General features: G+C 35.8%; 1 long non-coding RNA gene across 2 annotated transcripts; it reads right to left on the reverse strand.

Moving 5' to 3' along the window:
* Positions 1–1,623: 1,623 nt before the first annotated feature.
* LOC143662624 (uncharacterized) lies at positions 1,624–8,420 on the reverse strand. Of its 2 annotated transcripts, XR_013165481.1 has the most exons (4): positions 8,338–8,407; positions 7,261–7,432; positions 5,239–5,415; positions 1,624–1,717 (listed from the first exon to the last, which is right to left on the reverse strand). It is a non-coding gene; the product is annotated as an uncharacterized LOC143662624 (long non-coding RNA). The 2 variants fall into 2 exon arrangements; XR_013165483.1 differs by lacking the exon at positions 7,261–7,432 and having other exon boundaries at positions 8,338–8,420.
* Positions 8,421–11,897: the final 3,477 nt, after the last annotated feature.

The following is an 11,897-nucleotide window of genomic DNA, read 5'->3' on the forward strand; positions in this document are numbered from 1 at the left end:
GTTGAGGAAATTTCCTTCTATTCCTAATTTTTTAAGTGTTTTTATCAGGAAGGGTGCTGGATTTTGTCCAATGCTTTTTCTGCATCCATTAAGAAGAAAATAGGTTCAGTTTTCTTCATTCTGTTAATGTGGAATAGTACATTAACTGATTTCCATATGTTGTACCAACATTGCATACTAGAGTAAATCTCACTTGATCATGGTGTATAATTATTTTCATGTGCTATTCAATCAGTTTGCTAGTATTTTGTTGAGGATTTTCTATTTATTTATTTATTGGCATGGGCAGGCTCTGAGAATCAAACCTGGGTCTCTGCATGGAAGATGAGAATTCTGCCACTGAGCCACCATTGCACTGCCCTGCTGAGGATTTTTGCATCTATTGTCATAAGAGATATTGGTCTGTAATTTTCTTTTCCTGTCATATCTTTATCTGGCTTTGGTATGAGGGCAATAGTGGCTGCATAGAATGAATTAGAGAGTATTCCCTATATATTTGAATGTGGTTAACAAACATAGAACTGTCTTAAGTTTCAACACAGTGAAACTTAATGTAAACTATGGATTATAACTATTAGTATAATTATAAAAACATTGTTAATCAGTTATACCAAAGCTACCACCCTAATGCAAGTGTTAATAGAGAAATCTGTGTGTATGTGGGCAAGTATATGGGAACTTCATATTTTCTGCATGATTTTTCTGTAAACCTACAACTTCTCTAATGATAAAATAAAAATTTAAATAAATAAAAAGACCAAGGATAATGCCTGGTCTATGTCAAAACAAAACAAAACAAAAAAACAGAAGTCCTCACTATTAAATAACCAAGAATGAATGAATGAATGATGGAGATCCTTGGCATCTTAGAGATAAAAGTAGAAGAGGCATGCATTTCAGGGCATTTATTTTAAAGGTAAAATAACTGAGACAAAAGATAAATTACTCTATATTGCATACTTTATTCATGAAATGAGACTAGATTCAGAGTCTAAGGCCAATGTACTTACTAGGAAGAAATTCTTAAATAAATTATCTGTATTTAAATTTTAACATCATCAAAAGAAGATAAAGAGGCAAGCATAGCGTTTGAATAAAAGTATCAATAGCATTGATGTGATACAGCTCATGAGCAAACTAATTGCCAAACTTTCTCCCAACCTTTTGAAACTTATCAGCTCTACTGAATTTCTGTCTGTACCATTTTGTTATTTGCAAAGCAACAACACAATTGAACATATAATAAAACTATGTGATTGCTCTAAGTAAACTGCAGGCTAGGGAATCTAAGAATTGAATCAAAGTGTTATTTTCACAATGGGATATGAAAACCCCTGGTCAGATGTAGTGGCTGGTGGCAGTGAGAAGGAAATTGGGCACATCAATAAAACATGAGAATAATTTGAGGGCCATGATAAAATAGCTTATGGTGTCAAGACCTAAGGGGATTCTTCCAGTGGAAGAACAAGATGAGCAGAGAGAATATGGACAAATTGCTCTTAATAGTCGTATTTCCCCCCTACCTCCCATCACATGATGTTAGTTGCCTTTGTGAATGTACTTGTTAACACCTGTGCATCTAGTTGCATCACAACAGGTTCTAAGTTCACAACCTCGATCTTGGTCTTAGTTCTTTCTTTTATTGTAAGGATATCCAAATTAACTTCACTTCTTCCCCTGTGTTCCTCAGTTTGAGTGCTCAAGTATCTTCTACACTCTGGAATTTAAAGGGATATCTGTTATGACTGCAGGTATTAGGTCAGCAACTCGCCAGGGGAGCTTGAAAATGATTACTACATATTATAGCATTGGGGCAGTTCTATTAGTCTTATACCAAATATCTAGCAAATTACTAAATATTTCAGAGATCATTAGTACTTTAGAAATCACTGAAGTTTTTTAATGCAATTTTATTGAGCTATATTCACAAACCATATGCATTAAGTATATAATCAATGGCTCACATTATCATCATATAGTTGTGCATTCATTACTACAATCATTTTTAGGACATCCTCATTACAAGAAAAGGAATAAAAATAAAAAGAACACCTAAAACATACCTCTTATCCCCCCTTCCATTATTTTTTTGTCTTTATTTTATTTTATTCATCTATCCATACAGTGAATAAAAGGAGTGTCAGTTACAAGGTTTTTACAATCATGTTGTCACAAAATAAAAACTATATAGTGATACAATCATTATCAAAGATTAAGGCTACTAAATAAGCCTTCAATATTTTCAGGTATTTCCTTCTAGCTATTCTAATATACTGGAAACTAAAAAAGAAATATCTATATAATGAGTCAGTAGTCATAGTCATTTGTTAGAACCTAATTTCTCAGTTAAATCTTCCTTCCTCTCATTTGATCATTCTCCCAATCTTCAGGGATATCTGGGAAATGACCATTTTAACTTCTTCATGCTGAAAAGTGGTGTTTAACCTTTAAGGGTAGAGGAATGAAACTGGTTGATGTTCTTGGAGAGACTGCTATTTCTGGATTTCAGGACTTATCTGGCATAGGAACAATCTGGAGGCCTTAAGTTTCTGAAAAAAATAAACTCACCAAGAAAAACTTTAATAGAGTCTTAGATAGAGCTCAGGGTTTTGTCTAGGTTTTCAGAAATATTGCTAGTGGAGACTTGGGACTTTGTGGCAGTTTGCAATATCTGGCTGAGGCTTGCATAAAAGTGACCTCCAGAATGACCTTTCAACTCTATATGAAATCTCTTAGTCACTCAAACTTTATTTGATTCATTTCTTTCCCCCCTTTTGGTCAAGAAAGCATTCTCAATCTCACAATGTCAGGGCTAGGCTTATCCCTGGGAGTCCTGTCCTATGTTGCCAGGGAGACTTATACCCCTGGGAGTCATGTCCCACGTAGTGGGGATTGTGTGAGTTTATTTGCAGAGTTGGGTTTAGAGAAAGGTGACAGCTGAGAAAAAAAAAAGAGGCTCTTCGGGGGTAACTAAGTAGGCTTAGCTTTACCATTTCAGCAGTGTTTCATAAGGGCAAGCCTCAAGATCCAGGGTTTGACTTATTAAATTAGGAGTCCCTGATGCTTGAGAGAATATCAGGAATTCCCCAGATGGGGAAGTTTAACAGTTTCTCATTTTCTCCCAGTCCCTCAAAGGACTTTGCAAATACTTTTTTATTTTCTTCCCCAAATACTCTGGAATGTATTAGGGTGTTACATTAACCTGTACAGAATAAAAGATCTCATTCCCTATTCTAGGTTCTGTGTAATTATGCTGTTTAAAATAAACTGACATACAGGTTAAATTAGATAGTGTGCTCAATAGAATTTAAATTTTGGACCAAATAAATATCTCTTCCTTTGGACTAACACAGAAGCTGAAGTTTTAAAAACCAGGCAATATCATCCTTTGCCCTTTAGTCTAATTTCCCTTAGTACTGACCAAGTCTGTTTTATTCATATTTGTTATGGAAGTCTGATCTCTTTTTCAGCATCTTTAATAGTTGCTGTTTGTAGTAATGCTTACTCTCAGACATGGAGAACTTTAACTCTGTTTCTTAGGTGTCACACAGATACCGAAAGTTCCAGGAAAATACAGGGTTATATACAAAGAACATAGCATCTCAGAGTTTAGAAATAACAGTTAAAACTGAAGAATAGAAGTGACTGCTATAAGAGCTTACAATCTGGAAACTTTTGCAATGTGCCTTATTGAACATTCTGTACTCCTTAATCATTGATTGCCCGAACTTTGCCCTCTTCACATCCCCTGACAACCCATGCTCTTGGATTCAGTTCTCAGAATTCACTCACTATACTTAGTTTATATTAGTGAGACCAGACAATGTTTGTACCTTCATTTCTGGCTTGTTTCACTCAACACATTTCCCTCAAGATTCATTCAACTAGTTACATGCCTCACATCTTCATTCCTTCCTGCAGCCACGCAATATTCTGTCCTATATATACACCACCATTCGCCCTTCCATCCATTATCACTGCAGGTTTTTACAATTCTAAACTACAAATTCATTCCCTTGGAAAAGACTGGAGACTTGACTTTGGTGTGTCGGGGAGGGGTGGGGTGGAGAGGATGGTTCAGGTAGTTTCCCTTAGAAAATAAATAAAATGTAGAGAGATTAAGACAGAGCTAGTGAAATAACCCTCTTTCCCATTGACTTTTTCTTTTCCAGAGGCTAAATGCTGCCTATGTATTTCTGGTGATAGTGTTAAGTGTGTTATATGCGTGTGTGTGTGTATATAAGTAGGTAAAAAAGAAAAGGCAGTGACATTTATTTCATAGTTAGCCATGAAAATAGCCTTAATCTGGCAAAATCTAGGCAAATTTTTGAGGTCAAGAAATGTTATTTTTCATAAAAATTCAGTAATATGTTTAGTAGAATTTGTATTGCTATTAGAGTCAGACATTTCTGGAGGTTAATTTTAGATACCCCACTAATTACTTCCTTCCGTTTCCTTCCCTATGAAAAGGGAACATATTTTCTACCTCATTGGTGTGGCCGGCATAGTAAATGCTAAATAAGTGTTTGTCCTTTTCTCCCACTCTCTAGAACCTAGAGACACCCTATTATGGAATCAAGTCTTCCAATAATTGAGTATGAGTGATATATCCATCTATTACAGGATTGGAAAAATACAAAAGTGCGTGATATTAAACCAACCTGCAATATACTTACAATTCAACTGAAAAGGTTAGACTTGTCCATATGAAATAATATTTTGATTTAATATAAATAATAAATGTTACAGATATCTAATTAGCATTTCATCACAGCATCACATAAGACATAGTAAGATTACTGAATATATTTAATGAACAGAAGATTGATTAAAATAGGGTTTAAATTATATTTAAAAATTCATAGAGTTGCAGGGGGCCATATTTATTATTTAGTTTAGTACTCCCATTTTAAAATGAGGAGATTGAAAGCCAGAAAAGTGATATGATTTGGCTAAGGCCAAGCTATTAGTATCAGAACAATTAAACAATGCAAATCTAAAAGTAGGATCTACAAAAGTAACATCATCAAATTATATTTCGGAGAGGAGTAGACATTCTAAGTCCATGTACTTCATTCTTACTTGCTTTAATATACAATATACCCTCTTTGTCACAAGCCAAATTATTTTTCAAGTTTAGTTCATTTGATTATGATATGAATACTTAAATCATTTAAACATACACAGGGTAATATGTTTTTGGTGTTGTGTGAAAGAATGATTCGTCTTTAAAGGTACCTGATGAGGTATATTGGCTGCTTTTATTCCCTTTGGTTGGGCCATTCCATGGATACAAAGTTCAAAGCACTATTTGTAGTTTCAAAAGAAATGTCCAAATTGATGATTGCTTTAGAGCAAGAGGGGCACAGCATTTAACTTCAAAGTTGGACGTTATGTGGCTTCTGCTATAAAAACCTGTTTGGAAAAGGATTGAAAAGTAGAAACATTAGAAAACCAATGGAATGTGTGTCCTAGTTATTGATATGAATTAGAATCCAATATCTATATTTTTAGGTTTGGCAAAAGCTAATCCTGTGTGCCACTAAGGAAGAAACAAGATAAAAACCTGTGGTAGCAAGTGGTTAGCTTTCATGTGAAATGACAAGGCTGTGAAAAGAAACAATTCATACAAGGCATTCCACCTCTTCGTGTTATTTACTACATCAGTGAGTCATTCCTATTCCTGGCCTCTGGGTCAAATCCCCATACCCTATGGAAACTGAGGTCCCCATGTATAGTTCAATAAAACATGTACCAGGAAGATAAAAAACATCCTTACTCAAAATAATATATAATAAAGATGTGTATCTTACAACATGTGGATGATTCCAAAAAGACTAGAAAAGTTAAATGAATCCACTGCTGTAAATGAGATAGAAAAAAATTGTAGTCTTCCTGATTGTTTAAAGTTACATTAGGCAGCTCCGCATCACCCATATATATTTTTTCACTCCACTTATATTTATGATAAAATACAATCTCAAATAATATTCAGGTATTATCGTAGCATATGTTTTAGAGCTATCTTTGAACATAGAATGTTGAGCTGAAAAAGCTTTGCCTCTCACCCAATTAACATCTCCTACTTTCTGAAACCTTCCCATGATGCTTAAGTATGATTTTATAATTAAATATATAGTATCTTATAATTGCTTGTGATTGAACCACTTTGGTTAATCCTATCACTATAACTGAATTTTCAGCTTCTTAATGACCAGCTTATGTTTTATTTGCCACATTATTTTGTGTCCTTCACAGTGGCTAAGTAAGATCTTTTCAGGGCCTGAGGAGCACCTATTGCTCTGAATTGAATAACATAATCTTGCTTGTAATTCTCTAATTCAAAAGAGAGGGTCAACTGATTTTTTTCAGGGCCTTGGAAGAATTTTATATGACACAAATACATCTGAAATGTATTTAAAAATCAGAATGTGCAATGTATCGTCTTACTTTATGGGTATCTAGGTAAGTTGGGTAGGAAGTTGGGTAGGAAGTTGGGTAGAAATTGGCAGAACTCTCCTTCTCTTCCTCAGATAACTGATAACTCCTTCCCTGAGTTTATGCCTTCCTCTTTATATGATTCCTAATATTTCGAATGTACTTTATGGCCCCATATTGAAGTGGTCATTTTTGCCATAGTTCACTAGCTCCTCAAATAGCCATAAATGCTTTGGTCTCTTATTATTTGTTTTCTTCTAGACTAACTCCAAGTTACACCTCAAAAGAGATAGCTCCCTACTACAAATTTTATATCTATTCCAGGAGCTCCTAACAAAATCCCCATTGAGCTTTCATATTGCAATCAGAAAATATTCAGAGCTCCTTCATGAAATAGAAACCTTAAGTTCATCAGGTCTTAGAGCTGGAAAACATTGTGGAGCACTTACTTTTTCAGAAGACAAAAAAGCGGCCCCAAAATGGAAAATGAGTTAGCCAAAAACATACAGCAAATCTTTCAAAATCTCCATGAGTGTGTTAGCAATTATGTAGTATCAGTTGGGTCACACTAGAGCATTCATTAAGTTGGGAGTTCTAGTAAGGTTGGATAGGACATATTGCCAGGGAGAACCAAGTTGAGCATCATGGCTGTATCCAAACTATTGTGTAAGGGAGATTCAGAGAATCCCAAGTTCCTGTTCGTAGATTTATTTTCCCTCAGAAATCATAAGGTAACTGTTCTAGAAACCATTTGGGAATATTAGGGAATTATACTAGTAAATACCAATAAAATCTATTGCTTATATGGAAACATCATCTCACCTGCCTTGGGCTTCATTCTGATCCATTAAATTTTCTAAGTCTTCTACAGTTTCTACAACAGTTCAGTGCAGTTGACTGTTGAGGACACCATTTGTCCCTAGGTAAGAATTCTGGCTCTAAATGAGACTGACATTTGATGGAGCAAATCATGAGTCCTTTAATTCATTCAGTCCTTGGGATTCAAATTAAATGTTTATAAGTTTTTTCTCTATATAATATTGGCACTCTATATATGATTATGATATGGTCTAGGCCCTGTAGCTATGTTCACATTTATAATAGGAAGTGAAGATTCAAGTCAAGGATGCTCTGGTTTAATCTGCATGAACATTGTGAGTTTGATCCACATCACTACCAAAACTCTGTTCTTTTTTTAATTTCATTCTTCTTTTCCATATCCCCCCCCCCCTTTTTTTTGGCATGTCAGGCTCCAGGAATCAAACCCAGGTATCCAGCATGGCAGGTGAGAATTCTGCCACTGAGCCACTGTTGCACTGCCCTACATAGCCTTTTAAATGGTCAAACGTTCTCAACTCTCTCCTTATAACTAATCCTGTCCTTAGGGATAGAGCTCTTATGAGTTTTTCATACATTGAAATGCCATCTGATTTAGTTTTCATGAGACTATGAGCTTTAAGCAATGAGTCTGAGGCATTAGGAAACAGATAAGAAAGTATTTTTTAGGGGCAGTCAATAGTCTACATATAGGCTTAACTAACAAGTCCATCTGGGCAGTTGGTTAGTTGTAGAAGAACAGTGGGAGAGAAGATTTACTAGATATGGTGAGACTAGATTGTGAAAGCTCTTGGATTCTACACAGAGGAAACTAGACTTTGAAAGTGTGTGGGAGGGCCATGATAAGGTCACATGTTGTGAAGTTGGAATTTGTGTTAGAGGACAAACTGAATCAGATGAGGAGAGAACTTAGGCAGAGCATCAAGATATTATGGTACATTCTGCCTCTATTTTCCACTGTATTCTATTTTTCACCCAAGAGCCCTGTCTCTCCCTTTCCTCCCATTTCCAAACTTCTCTTGAATCTCTTTGACTCCTAGACCTGTAATGTAAAGAAGTTACCTTAGTGAGGCTTGTTTGATTGACTGGTTACATCCTTTTAGTTCACTTTCATTTTACATTAGGTTTCCTAGCAACAGAGAAATAGCTGCATTTGCATAAGGTGATTCTGGACAATTCTGAGACATTCTAATTGAATTACCTCTCCAACTTATTGCTTTTATCAGTAAACATGAAACGGGTAGACCACAATCCAAATTCATATATTGGTCCTGGAAGTCAACAGGACTAGTACAGGGAGGAAGCAGGGGAAATGGAAATGAAGGGAAATCTGACTTCGAATTTCAGTTTTACTCACATACATCATTAATCAGATAAGGTCCCACATAGCCTAATTTCCTTAATACCTTGATCCTTTTCACTCAATACTCAATCATCCTGAGTAAAATTTATTTTTATTAAATGGCATTCATACTTTAATCTTTTCTTCCCTAACTTTAGACAGAGTGGGAGATTTAATATTTCAGATATTTTCCTCTAACCTTTTTAAATCTTTAATAAAGAAGAGGTACTAGAAGAAGAAAAGTAAGTAAATAATTAAAACTAAGGTAGGATAAGATGGATGTGGTAAACAAGCACTATTTCTTCAAATGACATATATTTTTATTAATTAAATTGAAAAATTAAGCCATAAAGTATTGCAAACGTGTAGAATAAAAATTCAAATAATTTCTTCTTCATGCTTGCAGTTCTTTATAGTACATTACATCAGTTAATGGCAATTTGTATAATTTGTGTAATGACATAAATTGCCACAAACCCTCACTCAGTAAAGTGCTGTCAAAACCATAAATCAAGAGCCAGAGAATGAGCTTTGGGAAGCACAGTCCATCAGCCTTAGGGTAAAAGAAGAGGGGGTCAGAGTGGCAGTCATTCAGTGGGAAACTCTGTAACGTTGAGAAGGAAAATGAATGGAATGATGTGAGGAAAGCGTGACTGAGCCAGACCTTGATGAGCTAATCCTCCACATCAAATGAAATCATGTTTCATGGCTACATGTTGTTTTGCTCAACTTCTAAAATTACTTTCCCTGACTTATGATTACTTCTCTACAGGGGTCTAAGGACAATGCTGAAAATAAATCTTAAATCCTTTCAGGAACTTTTCAGCGCAGGATACTTACTTTAAATGAATGCACACACACACACACACACACACACACACACGTTTACCTCTCATCAAATGGTGAACATCATTTCTATATTGATTTCTCTAATCAATGGACCTTATAGCAGCAGCCCAAGTTTGTGGTTCTAGTCAACCAGATAAGGAATTTGGACTTCCTCAGGTCCACATGGGAATTTGTTTGTGAGTCAATGGTACACCCACATTTAAAATACTAGACCAAATATTTTTCCTGTGTCTCAGAATCTCTGTCCCTCTCCCCCTTCCACTCCCTCTCCCTCTCTTCCTCTCTCTCTCTCTCCTTCTCTCCCCTTATGACTCACTCTGACATGCACAAACACACCATGAAATTGTGGTATGAAATTCTAGAAATTTTAACATGTGTATGGTATTTCAATGTACATATATCCTTGAGTAGTATAGAGGGACATTCTCTGTGCTGCAGAAGATTATTCCATATGAGACTATTAGCGACCTGCTCACTCTTTCTTTTTTCATCAAACTTTGTCAAGGATCTGAGATCTTGCTCTCACATCAAGCTAACAATTTAGCCTGTCATGTTTTGGATGGATGCTGGTAGAAAACATGACATTCTTGGGATCAAGAAAGAAAGTCTTTGATATATTGGCAATATCTGTAGCAAGATTATCAGGATTGTCTTGCTCCAGTTCTCTGTGCCTCAATTTCTATAGCATGACACAAAAAGAGCCAAGTGATGCCTATACATGCAGTGGGTTTTAACAGTAGATAGTAATCATGCCTACTCTTTACTCCAGCGCTCAACCATTTCATTTTCCTGGGTTGTAAGCAAACCTTGCCCTTGGCTCTTGAGGGAGATACAATCCTTACCTTTCAAGGTTGTTTGCTATATATCCATCTGTGAAAAATTATCTGAAACAAAGACAGTCACTGCCTCAGCTCACAAGACATGAAGAAGCACACAATACCCATGAATAATTGTCTCCCAACACTTTTTAAGTGGAGAAATGCACTGACAAATCCAATGACTTTGACTCCTTTTGGGATATGAATCTAAGATATTTCCTACCTACAATTGCCCCCGTTCCTGGAACCAATGAATTTGAGCTACCTAAACACTGGAAAATGAAACAAAACATTCACTTTTGACTTTCAGCATTGGCAAAGGGTCTACAGCAATAATCCTTGGCATTCATCCCTTTACCCTTTATTATCTAAGTACTTTGTGGAATTATCTAGTTAGTTAGTCTTCCTTTCACCTTTGTGAGTAAGAGTAAATGATGCAGTCTCTAAAATAGATACATACAAATTATAACTTGATAGGGCTAGTGATATGAGTTTGGGATATAATTGTTCCTGATGTTTGATGGGGTTACAACCATTTAATAGGCACTTCTAGGGCTTCCTATGTGTTATCTGTTTTTATGGTCCAGCTCGAGAAGGAATGATCCAAAGTAGCTCAATGAAACCACTGTCCCTTCAATGTAAACCTTTCTGATAGCGCATAATTCTTTAACTATTTTGTTTGTTCCAACTATACCGCACCTCAATTGTGACTCTATTTCTCATTCTAGAAATAATATTCTGAATAAAGATTATAAAGCCTTAAAATAGAGAACTTGAAAGATGACATATGCTTCCTGTCTCCCATGCCTAAATCTTTTAGAACAGATATTATTTATTCTTTTATGAAATGAAGTGCATAGTATATAGTACTTTTATGAGGTCATAATACATTTTACATTATGTTGAAATGTTGTTAATGTAACCTAATATTCCCCAGGCTTCACAAGCTTATGAGTACAAAAGAATCATAGTATCTCAAAGTGTCACAGGATCATGGGATTTTTTTGTCTATTTTTTTCCTCCACTGATGAAAACCTAATGCATAATAGAGGAATGCAGAAAGCATGTACTATAAATATTTGTTGAATGAGTTACAGCATATGATTTTAACCCTTTACCAACTCTCTCTGCCATGCCAGTCAAGTTCACCTAGAAGACTATGTATGTAAAATGGGTTTGCTGTTAACAGTGATATTTCCTGGTCAAGCATTATCACTGTCTCTTTCAGTTTCCAGTTTACTCAGCAGCTGCTCCCAGAAATCCACATAGATATTTCCACCCCCTCATATTGCTAGGCCTATGCTGGGTCCCATACAGAAAAAGTGATCTGATTTCTTCCCCATTGATAACATTTTGCCACTCAGATGCTTAGATCCATGTCCCATAAATCTTTGTGTGTCCAGTTTCTTCAACTCTAATAGACAATCTTGTTCTCCAAACTTTCAGACCTCGAATAGGGAGGATCTTTATTGTCCTTCATTACCCTTATCTCCCCCTTCTCTCACTGTTTCCATGCAAATCTGCCTCCCGGTAGGCTTTACCCATGTGCAAATTAACTCTCAGCTCAGGTACTCCAGTCCCTCACGTTCAGTCATACCTGAATCTTAGTTTAG

Source organism: Tamandua tetradactyla, chromosome 18, assembly GCF_023851605.1.
Source record: "Tamandua tetradactyla isolate mTamTet1 chromosome 18, mTamTet1.pri, whole genome shotgun sequence".
NCBI lineage: Eukaryota > Metazoa > Chordata > Mammalia > Pilosa > Myrmecophagidae > Tamandua > Tamandua tetradactyla.